The sequence below is a fragment of the Notamacropus eugenii genome, chromosome 2, assembly GCF_028372415.1.
Source record: "Notamacropus eugenii isolate mMacEug1 chromosome 2, mMacEug1.pri_v2, whole genome shotgun sequence".
Classification (NCBI taxonomy): Eukaryota; Metazoa; Chordata; class Mammalia; order Diprotodontia; family Macropodidae; genus Notamacropus; species Notamacropus eugenii.
In genome coordinates this window covers 90,447,985-90,459,102 of record NC_092873.1, presented here as the reverse complement: position 1 = coordinate 90,459,102, position 11,118 = coordinate 90,447,985, and the positions used below count along the sequence as shown (strand labels likewise).

The window sequence follows — 11,118 nt, the reverse complement described above, 5'->3', positions numbered from 1 at the left end:
GGACAATCAATCCAAGGACTGTCTTTTGGATCTTTTTGTATCCCCAGAACTTAGCACAGTATTTGGCACACAGTAGGTGCTTAATAAATGTTGATTGATTACTTTGTATTTTTTCTCTTTACATTTATTCTGTCTAGGTGTGTGCTTCTTTTCTTCCCTATTAAAGTGTAATCACTTACAAGTACAGTTTTTTTTTTATTCATTCTATTTGTATCCCCAGTAGTTGGTACACAGTAGGTGATTAATAAATACTTGCTGGTTGAGCGATTGATTGAGAACAATGGGAGTGGGATGATGTGAGCAAAGGAGCAGTAGGTAGAGGGGGCTCATTAGGGAGCCCCCTAATGAGGGAATCAATGTTGGAGGAGTAAAATGGTGACCGATTAGGGAGGACATTGAATGCTCCACTGTGGATGTTTTCTCCTTTGAAATACTGGGAATCTTTGAAGCTCTGATGTCCCATAGTTCTATTGGTAGGCAATGGGAAGCCATGGAAAGTTGCTACATAGGGTGTCTCAGGAAAGAGGAGTCAGTCAGGTGGTCAGTAAGCATTTATTGTGTGTACCTACTATGCCAAGCACTGGGTTTAGAGCTGGAGATAGGGAGAAAATTGAAAAATGCTCTTACAAAGTCCATGGTTTGATGGGACAAACGACTATATGGAAACAAAATATATGCAGGATGAATTGGAGGTAATCAACAGAGGAAATAAGCTAGTTTTCAGGGGATTGAGAAAGGTTTCTTGTAGAAGGTATACGAAGACTGGGAATCTTTATTCAGATCAGCAAACCCATATTCCTCAAGTCTCAGACTTTGGGTGGGCCTTTTGAGGAAGAGGGGAAGGATGGAGGAGAGAAGAGAAAGCAAGGCCAACCCTCGTCCCCGGACATCCCCTTCACCCCTGAACCCTGTCTCAGGCTACTGGGTAAAGAGGAGAATAGGCTGAAGGAAATGCCAAGAAGGGAGGGACAGAGGGGAAAAAAGGTCTCTGCCAAGGAGAGGCTTACCCAGATGTGTGGCTTTCAAAGTCCAGCTGTGGCCAGAACAGCAGCCATCATAGACCTCTCCTTATAAATTAAGTCCTCACAGTATCAAAGCTGGGGGAGGGGGGAACAGGAAGAACAACCTTATGGAAGAGAAATTGGTCCCATGTTCACCCTGAACCCTGGCCTAAAGAATGACTATATGGGTGCAAATTCCCAAATGAGGGGACAAGCCAGGGTGGGAGAATGAATAGCAATATTGAAGGGGTCAGCTATCCCCCAGTTTTGGTCCAGGAGAAGGAAGGATGGGGCAGTTGGTCCAGTTTTGCTGATTTGGGGACAGGGACTGTAATACAGCAAGTTCAAGGTGAGAAAGCACTGGCTCAGCACCTATAGGGACAACAGGAGAAGCAGTGCCACCAATGGGTAAGGAGCAGGGGGAGAAGAGGAAGAGTTGGGAACAGAAGGGGTTTGAGGGCTCCACGGGCTTCCTGGGAATGTCACTGCTAGAAATATATTAATCATTCAAGGGAGGGTAAGGAAGAGTGGTGATCAGAGGATCTGGCATGGCATCCCATATCCAGTCATGCCTGCCTGAGATGCCCCACAGTTGGTGCCCATTTGCAGCCTGATGACATTCTTGCCTTCCTGTAGTTGGTTATATGTGAAGTTTTGGGGATTCTCCTTGGACTTCTTAGGAAACCAGTTAGAATCTCCAGAGAAGAAGCCATCACCCCGAGCCACTGCCAACTCACCCAGGTTCATCAGTGTCTGCTGCATACAGGCCATATTCTTTCCTTCCCAGAGATATACAGTTTGGAAGATATCAGTGGCATGGATGCCATAGTGTTCAGTTGCCTGCAGAAACTGAGAAATCTGTTCCATCTGTTAGGCGGCCATGCCTGAAGCCTGGATTTTCTCTAGTGGGCCCTGGCCTTCAGGGTATACCCACTGATGAGCTCACACAGCACCGTGCCATCCTGGGGCCAGTTTTGGAAATTCTCTCACCTGGGCTGGAGCCGCCCAACATCCCTGCAAGACTGTGTGGTAATCCACTGAATGAGGATCTGCTCCAGATCAGCGTCATGCTGCTTCTTAATTTTCTACTGTACCTCTTGGCTCAGTCCATAAGCAGGTCCCCTGTTGACCTCTCTGAGATAGTGATGCTGGTATCTTTACTGTGAGGCAGTGGATGGAGAGCTGAGCAGGCTGGGGTGCGAAGTGAGTGGCTGAAGGTGACATTTCAGTTAGGACTTGAAGGAATCCAGGGAAGCTGGGACATGGGAGGGAGAACATTAAAGGCATGAGGCAAAGCGAGTGAAAACGCATGGTGCTGAGAAATGAAGCATCTACGTGGAGAATAGACTGGAGGCCAGTGTCACAGGTTTGCAGAGTACCCAGAGAGGAGTAAGACATAAGAAGACTGGAAAGGTCAGAGACAGTCAGGTTATAAAAGGCTTTAAACACCAACAGAGGATTTTATAGTTGATCCTGAAGGTTAGGGAGCCATTGGAGTTTACTGAATTGCAGGATGACATGGTCAGATCTGTGCTTTAAGGAAGATCACTTTGATTACTCCAGTGGGGAGAGAACTGGGGCAGAGAGAACAAGGCATGTGTCAATGAAGGCCTGCACCAGGATGGTGGCAGTGTCAGAGAAGGAAAGGGGCTATACATTGGAGATGTTGTGAAAGAGGGGGAAGGGAATATGTGTTTATATAACTCCAACTATGTATGAGCCATTTTACAAATATCTCATACGATCCGCTCACCAAATCATTGAAGTAGATTATACTCATTTTACAATTGAGAAAAATGAGGCAAGCAGAAGTTAAAGTGACTTGCTCAGGGTCTCACAGTTAGAAAATGTCTGAGGCCAAATTTGTATTCAGATCTTTCTGACTCCAGGACCAGTATTTTACCCACTGCTATCTAGCTATCTCATTAGACCTTATCAATAGATTGGATGTAAGTTGGGGATAGAGAGAAAGTCAAGGATGAACCTAGATTTAGAGCCTGGGAGCCTGCGTGGATGGTTGTACCCTTGAAAGTAATAGGAAAGTTAGGAAGAAGGGAGGATTTTGGGGGAAAGATAATGAATTCAGCTTTGAACATGTTGAGTTTAAGACACCTCCAGACATACAAGTTGAGAAGTCCTGTAAGCAGTTGGAGATGAAAGACTGGAGGTCAGGATGGATGTTAGGGCTGGAAAAACAGACCTGAGAATCATCATCACTGATATGATAATTGAATTCATGGGTACTGATGAGGTCACCAAATAAAATAATGTAGAGGGAGAAAAGAAGAAGATCCAGGATAGAGCCTTGGGTAATACCTACAGTTAGTAGACAAGACCTGGATGAAGATTTGGAGTAGACTGACAGGTAGCAGATCATGAGAGAGTGATGCCCAACAGCGTAGAGAGAAGAGGGTATTGAGGGGAAGCAGATACTGAACAATGTCAAAGGTTTCAGAGAGGCAAAAAAGGAAAAGGATTCAGAAAAGGCCATTAAATTTGGCATTTAAGTGATCATCGATAACTTTGGAGAGAGCAGTTTCAGTAGAATGATGAGGCCAGAAGCCAGGTTGCAGTAACTTATAAAGAGAAAAAGAAATGGATCATCAATTATAGATGGTCTTCTCAAGAAATTTTAACATCAATGTCTATCTATATCTATATCTATATCTATCTATCTATCTATCTATCTATCTATCTATCTATCTATCTATCTATCTATCAATGTTTATAGCTATAGGGAATGGGTGAATCAAGTGAGTGGATTTTTAAAACTGTTTAATTTTTTTTATTCTTTGCAATTACATATAAAGACAATTTTCAGCATTCATTTTTGAAAGGTTTTGAGTTCCATATTTTTCCCCATCCATCCTTCCTTCTCTCCCCCCCAAGATGGCAAGCAATCTGATATAGCTTATACATATGCAACAATGTAAAACACATTTCCATGTTAGTCATGTTGTAAAAGAAGAAACAGAACAAAAGGAAAAAATACAAAAAAGGTTAAAATAGTTTGCTTTGATCTGCGTTCAGACTCCATCAGTTCTTTTTCTGGCTCTGGATGGCATTTTCCATCATGAATCTTTTGGAATTGTATTAGATCATTGTATTACTGAGAAGAGCTAAGTCATTCATAGTCGATCACCGAACAGTGTGACTGTATATAACGTTCTCCTGGTTCTGCTCACTTCACTCAGCATCAGTTCACATAAATCTTTCCAGTTTTTCTAAAATCTGCCTCCTCATCATTTCTTATAGCACAATAGTATTCTATCATAGTCATATACCATAATTTATTCATCATCCTCTCAATTTTCAGTTCTTTGCCACCACAGAAAAAACTGCTATAAATATTTTTGTACATGTCGATCCTTTCCCATTTGTTATGATCTCCTTTGGGATACTGCTGAATCAAAGGGTATGCACAGTTTGACCTTTGGACATAATTCCAAGTTGCTCTCCAGAATGGTTAGATCAGCTCACAATGCCACCAAAAGCACATTTAGAGCCCAATCAAGGGAGTGGTTTTTGAGGATGGGGAAGACATGGTTGTATTTGCAGGCAGTAGATAAGCAACTAGTAGACAAGTAGAGATTGAAGACTAGTGAGAAAGTAAGTATGCTAGAAGGGCAATATGCTGCAGAAGAAGTGTGAATAGTCACTTGCGCATGTAAAGGGAGTTCCCTTGGCAAGGAGAAGGACCACCTCTTTTTTGAAGAAGATAGTAGTGCAAAGCATTTGAGTGAAGTAAGAGGGAATTCTTGGTAAATTTTTGCAGCAAAATATAAAGCATACAAGACAAAGATCTTAGATGGGAGAGAGAGTCATGGAACGTCTGAGAAGAAATGGAAAAAATGTGGAAAAGCTGTTGTGGTGAATAGAATAATGGTATAAAAGGATTGTCTTATTGTAGTGAAGGCCCAGCTGAGATAATGTAGCATAATTTTTTAGTGGACACAGTCAGTGTGGTTTTATGATTTTCTTCATTCAGCAGCATATGAGTAATCCAGGGCTGAAATTTGTCAGGGCAAAATTGGCCTTAGGATAAGGGGAAAGGGGATTTGAGAGAAAAGGATAATGTAGAATTCCCAAAGGTCAAGATAGGGAAAGGACGAAGACATAGTGAGGATGAAGAACAGCTTTTAGGGTGACGAGGCAGAGGATGAGTGAAATGACAACAGATTGTGATCAGACAAGGGAATTTTAGAGTTTGTGAATATGAAAAGTAGAGCATTTGTGGGTAGTGGTAAGATCTTGGGTATGACCATCTTTGTATGTAGCTGTGATGGGATGAAGGAGTAGGTCGTGGAAAACAAGTAGGTAGAGCAATTGAGGGGTTTGGATGTTTCTGAGATTATCCACAATCATGTTGAAATCCCTTAGTATGAGGTCAGGAGTCAGGGAGAAGAGAGAAACTGTGAACCAGGCACTTAACTCAATGAAGAAAGGACAGTGACCTGGAGGTTGGTAAACAACAGCTACTAGACTCTTGATCGGTTGGTAATTAGGAATTATGTGAACTTCTAAGGAATGGTTATTGAGTGATGGTGGTAGAGGCAGAGCCTGAAAGTGGCAAGAAGGAGTCTAATTCCTCTAGTATGAGTCAGAGCGAAGACAGTGATAGAAAGGGTGATCAGGGAGGCTGTTGGGGAGGAGCCAGGTGTTAATGAGTAAGTGAAGATGGTAGGAGTAGGAAAGAAAAGATTTAAGATGGAAGCAAGCTTGATATCTATAGAATAGGCATTCTAAAGAGCATAGTGGAAGGGATGGGTAGCTTGAGAGTGAGATTTGGATTGGAGGGGGATAGATAGAGGGGAATGGGAATAATGGGGATATATAGAGGGGAATGACAATAGTCCCTACTCCTGGGGAGAGAATTAAATGAGGAGTCAAACCATTAGTCAACTAAAAAGCATATATTAATCATCTACTATGTGCATAGCACTGTGTTAAGCATATGAGACAGTCCTGAAGCTCTACTAGGTGAACACATTTCCAGATAAGTAAAAACAGGACAAATGCAAACAAATCCACATTGATGAGGGCACTTCTTGAATGAGTGGGTATTTGAACTGAGCCTTGAAGGGAGCCAGGAAACCCAGAGTCAGAAATGAAAGGGAGAAGTTTCCAAGTACTGGGCAAAGGCATTGAGGAAGGGATGGAAAGTTGCCTACAGGGACAGCAAATAGACGCTTTTGGTTAGAAGGTAGAATTTGTGATGAGCGGTGTGTCATCAATGTCAGAAGTTTTGAGTTGGAATTCTAATTCTGACATTAGCTTTTCAGCACCAGGCAAATTACTACCTGCCAGTCCAACAATGTTACCACCATATTCAATAAACTCCAGTGGTTTCCTATCACTTTCAGGAAGAAATACAAAAATCCTGTGTTTTTCATTCAAAGCCCTTCATAACCTGCCTGCTGTCCTCCCCACCTCTCCAGTTCTTTTATATCTTAGCCTCTACCGTATGCACTCTTTGAACCAGTGACAGTGGATCCCAGTGATCTTCAAACAAGATCCTCCATCCTTCTCTCTGGACATTTTCTTTGGCTGTCCCCTATGCCCGGAATGCTCTCCCTCTTCATCTCCACCTCCTGGCATCCTCTACTTCCTTTAGAGAGTCCCAGCTAAAAGCCCATCTTTTATAGGAAGACTTTCCCATTCGCTCTTAATTCAAATACCTTCCATTATTATTATTTCCTTAATTATTTCCTATTTGTACATAATTGTTTTCCTGTTGTCTCCCTCATTAGATTATGAGCTCCTCAAGGGTGGCGACCATCTTTTGCCTTTCTTTGTATCCTCAGAGCCTAGCATGGTGCTTGGCACACAGTAGGCACTTAATGTAATGTAAATATTGATTGATTGACAACCTCTCTAATTCACTCTCTCCTCATCACTGCTTCTTAGAATCCCTTAGCCAATCCTTTAGGCAGCTAGGGAATATAGTAGATAGAGAACCCTAGGCCTGGAGTCAGGAGGACCTGAGTTCAAATGCAACTTCAGACACTTACTATCTGTGTGATCCTGGGCAAGTCATTTAACCCTGTTTGCCTCAGTTTCCTCATCTGTAAAATGCCCTGGGGAAGGAAATGACAAACTGCTACAGTATCTTAAACCCCAAATAGGGTCATGAAAAGTCCAATATATTTTATGAAAAACAACAATCACCAGCTAATCCTTCAAGGTTCAGCTCAGGTATCACCTTATATAAAACTTTTCCCTTCTCAAATTATTGTCTGTTTATGTGCTGTATTCCCCAAGTTAAAGGTAAATTCTCATACAGGGATTTTTATTTCTGTTTTTGTGCCTTGAGTGCCTAGTAGGGTGTCTTGAACATAGAATTGATTTGATCATGAATTTCCGCATAAGTAATATGGAGATGACAAAATCTTGCGGGATTGTTCTGAGGAAAGCACTTTAAAAAGTGTACTGGGCATGGTGACACATGCCTGTAATTCCCATTACTAGAGAGGCTGGAGCTGATGGATCACTTAACCTAGTTCTGGGAATTCTGAGCTGTAGTGGGCTAAGCAGATATGATATGTGAACTAAAGTAGATGTCAATATAGTGGGCATGGGGGTGGAGCCAAAGGGAGGGAGAGGATGAGGGGGAACACTACCTTGCCTGAGCAGCAGAGAAGCAGCCCCAGTCGGAAATGCAGTAGATCAAAGCACCTGGGCTAATTAGTAATTGGATTGGCCTGTGGGTAGCCCTGCACAAGCAGTGTGGTAAGAGAATCAGACATAGTTTAAAAAAAAAAAAAGCTTTAGAAATGTTTACTGTAATATAATTCTGCACCCCTCCCAATCCCACCCACCTACCCACCTGCCTTCAATTTTTTTTACTGTTAGCTTTTCTTCTCTTTCTGTTTTTCTAGGGAAAAGTCACCAGGAGGATTTCATGGGTTTATGAGTCATCCTAAAGGGAACTGCATGCTTAGTGAGTCGGGGGTTGAAGGATTTGGAGGCATTGAGTTCCATGGCAGCCCCTTCACCTGAGGTCTCTTTGGAGCTATGATCTCTCTGGGCTGGGTCAGCTTCTAGCCCTTCACCAGAAAAGCACAAAAGCCCCCAAAGCCCCCCAAATGCCACTCTGACAAAATATTTTTGGGAGGGTAAGATATTTTTTGTTAACATATCTGAAAGACCTGGGAGTTAGGAAGTGAAAACGAAAACCTTTATTTAAGCCAGGTTATTGTTTATTTGCGTTTAAGCCTCAGTGGCAGGCCACCTTAGGGAACAGAAGTCACTGTGTGAGTGTCTGTGTGCTCAGGCATATCTGTCTTTCCTGCCTCCACAATTTCTTTTCTCTACTGTGACTCCTCGACTCCTTTTTCCTCCCCACCCCAATCTCTTGCTTCCATTTCCACTCCCACCCTGAACCATTCTCAGATTTAAAGCTAGAAGGCACTTAAGGTATCATTTAATCTACCTCTTCTCATTTTGCAGAAGCTCCAAGAGATGAAATCATTTGCCCAAGGTGGTCAATTACAGAGCTGAGATTTGAACCCGGGTCTCTTGTGAGTGTAATGTCTCCACGGGGATGATTGGGTTCTTCTCAACATTGTGCTTCATAGCAGGTGAAGACATTTTCTGTTTGCTTCCTATAAGCCATGAGGATTCTTAATTGGCTGCTGCACACCGGTGGGTACACTGAAGGAGTGATCTCTGGCCTGCATGACTTTTCTTCTCATCAGCCTTGAAATGTAAGGAAGACTTTCTGAGCTCCAGAGGATCTGCGAAAGATGTCTTCCCCTTCCCTCCTCCCAAGCCTCGAGGTCATGGACTCCCAGACAAGCCTGTGTCTGGCATGATGCCACCTCTGTTTGTGTCTCTTTTCCTTTGATAGAGAGCTTTGTGAGATCTCAAAAGGCAGCTGGGCTTCCTCTTCTTAAGTACCCAAAGTGAGGGGTACTGGTTACCTGAGCAGCTGTGATAGAAATAGTCAATTCTGCCCAGGTCCTGAGTCAGTGAGCCAGTGAGCCAAATGAGGCTCTGACTGCTCCTGGTTATGCTGCTCATATATAGACTCTGGGGCTCCTTATCCTCATTACCCTTTCATTGGCAAGTTGAGTTCATCACAGAGTAGCCACCTCTCCCTATTCTGGATTCTAGGAGTAACCTCCAGGAATTAAGGTTGTCAAGTTCTAAATCAAAACCATGAGTTGAGGAATAAAATGTCTTAAATTGAGATAACAGGGTAGCTAAACCTGCCACCCTGGGGGATGTTCCATGAGCACAGAGTACAATGGATTTCCCAACCAAAGAAACTGATAAAAAACTTTTTATAATTTTAGGAGGAAGAGGAGAGGATGTAAAATGAGATAGGAAGGCCTGGTCATGAGGTCTCTCAGCAATTGGAGAAAGGAAACCCACTTCATTCTGGTTGTTTTGCCATGAATCCCAAGAGAAGGAGGCAAGGACATCAGCCCAACTTAAGGTCTGACTCAGCTCAATCTTATGGACACCATCTTACTGGCAACGCTATTGACATTGCTAGGATCCTTCAGGGAGTGGCAGGTAACATTACATTTGGTACTAACAATTTTTGTCATTAATTTTCCTGTCAAGGTGAAAATTCTTAATGCTATTGGCTCAAGCCCCCATCCTGGTGGATATTCCTAATATCAGTTACCAATGCCAGGTGATATCTCCTCACCAATTGCTCCCCCACTATCAATTTAACAAGTCAATATCAATTAAATTTTTACATAGGGATATTTACTGTTAAGAAATAGCAAGAAAATTAATACAAACACATTCTCCCTGAATTGGGGGCACACTTTTCCAGACTTAAAGCCATCGCTACAGTGCTTTTGCTCCTATCACGTTCATTTCTAAATGTAGCATAACTGCTGGAAGAATCACTCCGTTACTATAGGGCCTGATGTCTAGGTTACCAGGTCAATCCACTGCTGTGGTGGGTCAAGCAGGTTATACCTTGAGGCTGCCCCCTCAAATCTTGCTGGGCTCAGCAGTTCTTGTAGGGACCTAGTTCCTGGATCTTTGGTAACATACTCTTCTGAATTTTTAAGGCTCACATGGTTGTAATTATGTGTGATATTCCTGTCACGTATGAGAAGGAAATAAGAAAAACAACATGGACAGAGCAATAGCTCTGGGATTCCTTATCTTAATTACCCCTTGCATTGGGCAGCTACATGGTGCAGCAGATAGAGTGCTGGACCTGGAGTCAGTAAGACTCATCTTCATGAGTTCAAATCTGGCCTCAGATACTGACTAGCTCTATGATTGTGGGTAAGTAACTTTGCCTTGTTTGCCTCAGTTTCCTCATCTGTAAAATGACCTGGAGAAGGAAATGACAAACTATTCCAGTATCTCTGCCAAGGAAACCCTAAGTGGGGTCACAAAGAGTCAGACACGACTGAAAAAACGATTAAAAAACAAAAACTTTCTAACTGGAACCCCACAAAGCGGTCAGCTCTCCCTGTGGTGGGGTTCTAGGGTTAACCTGCAGGATAGTGCATCCTGTAGTTCTGACTTCATGATTGTTCTAGGTGAGAGTCTGAGGCCCCTCCCCTGGCTGGAAGCCCATAGCAGTTTGTCCTCTGTCCTCCTCTCTCACTGAAGCAGAAGGAAAGAGATTGAGTTACCCCTAGGGAATCTTTGGTAGGCACATTCAGCTCCAGTTTGGCAACCAGTCAAAAAACCTCTTTCTTAGAACACAGTAAGAGGACAGAAAAGAGTCATAGATTACCTGTACATGTTCCAAAGTCTACATAGGGGATTATGATCCTTGGAGCGTGGTCATGAGAATTGGACTCTCATTGGCCAGTCCTTTGTTACTTTTCTATTCAGTTCAGGGTAGCAGTGCCCTACATTTACTACTCACCAGTTCCAGTTAGGTAACATAGCTCCTTCTTCCCTCCCTCCCTTCCTTCCTTCCTTCCTTCCTTCCTTCCTTCCTTCCTTCCTTCCTTCCTTCCTTCCTTCCTTCCTTTCTTCCTTCCTTTCTTCCTTTCTTCCTTTCTTCCTTCCTTCCTTCTTTCCTTCCTTCCTCCTTTCTTTCTAACTGTTTTATTTCCTTTGGCTCTATTCCTTTGGCTCTATTTCCTTTGGCATCTATTCCAGATGCCTTCCTCAGTTCCCAACCCTA

General features: G+C 42.9%; 1 pseudogene; it reads right to left on the bottom strand.

The window, feature by feature from the left end:
• Nucleotides 1-1,436: 1,436 nt before the first annotated feature.
• On the bottom strand, nucleotides 1,437-10,727 carry LOC140522759 (transgelin-2 pseudogene; annotated as a pseudogene).
• Between the last annotated feature and the right edge of the window lie 391 nt (nucleotides 10,728-11,118).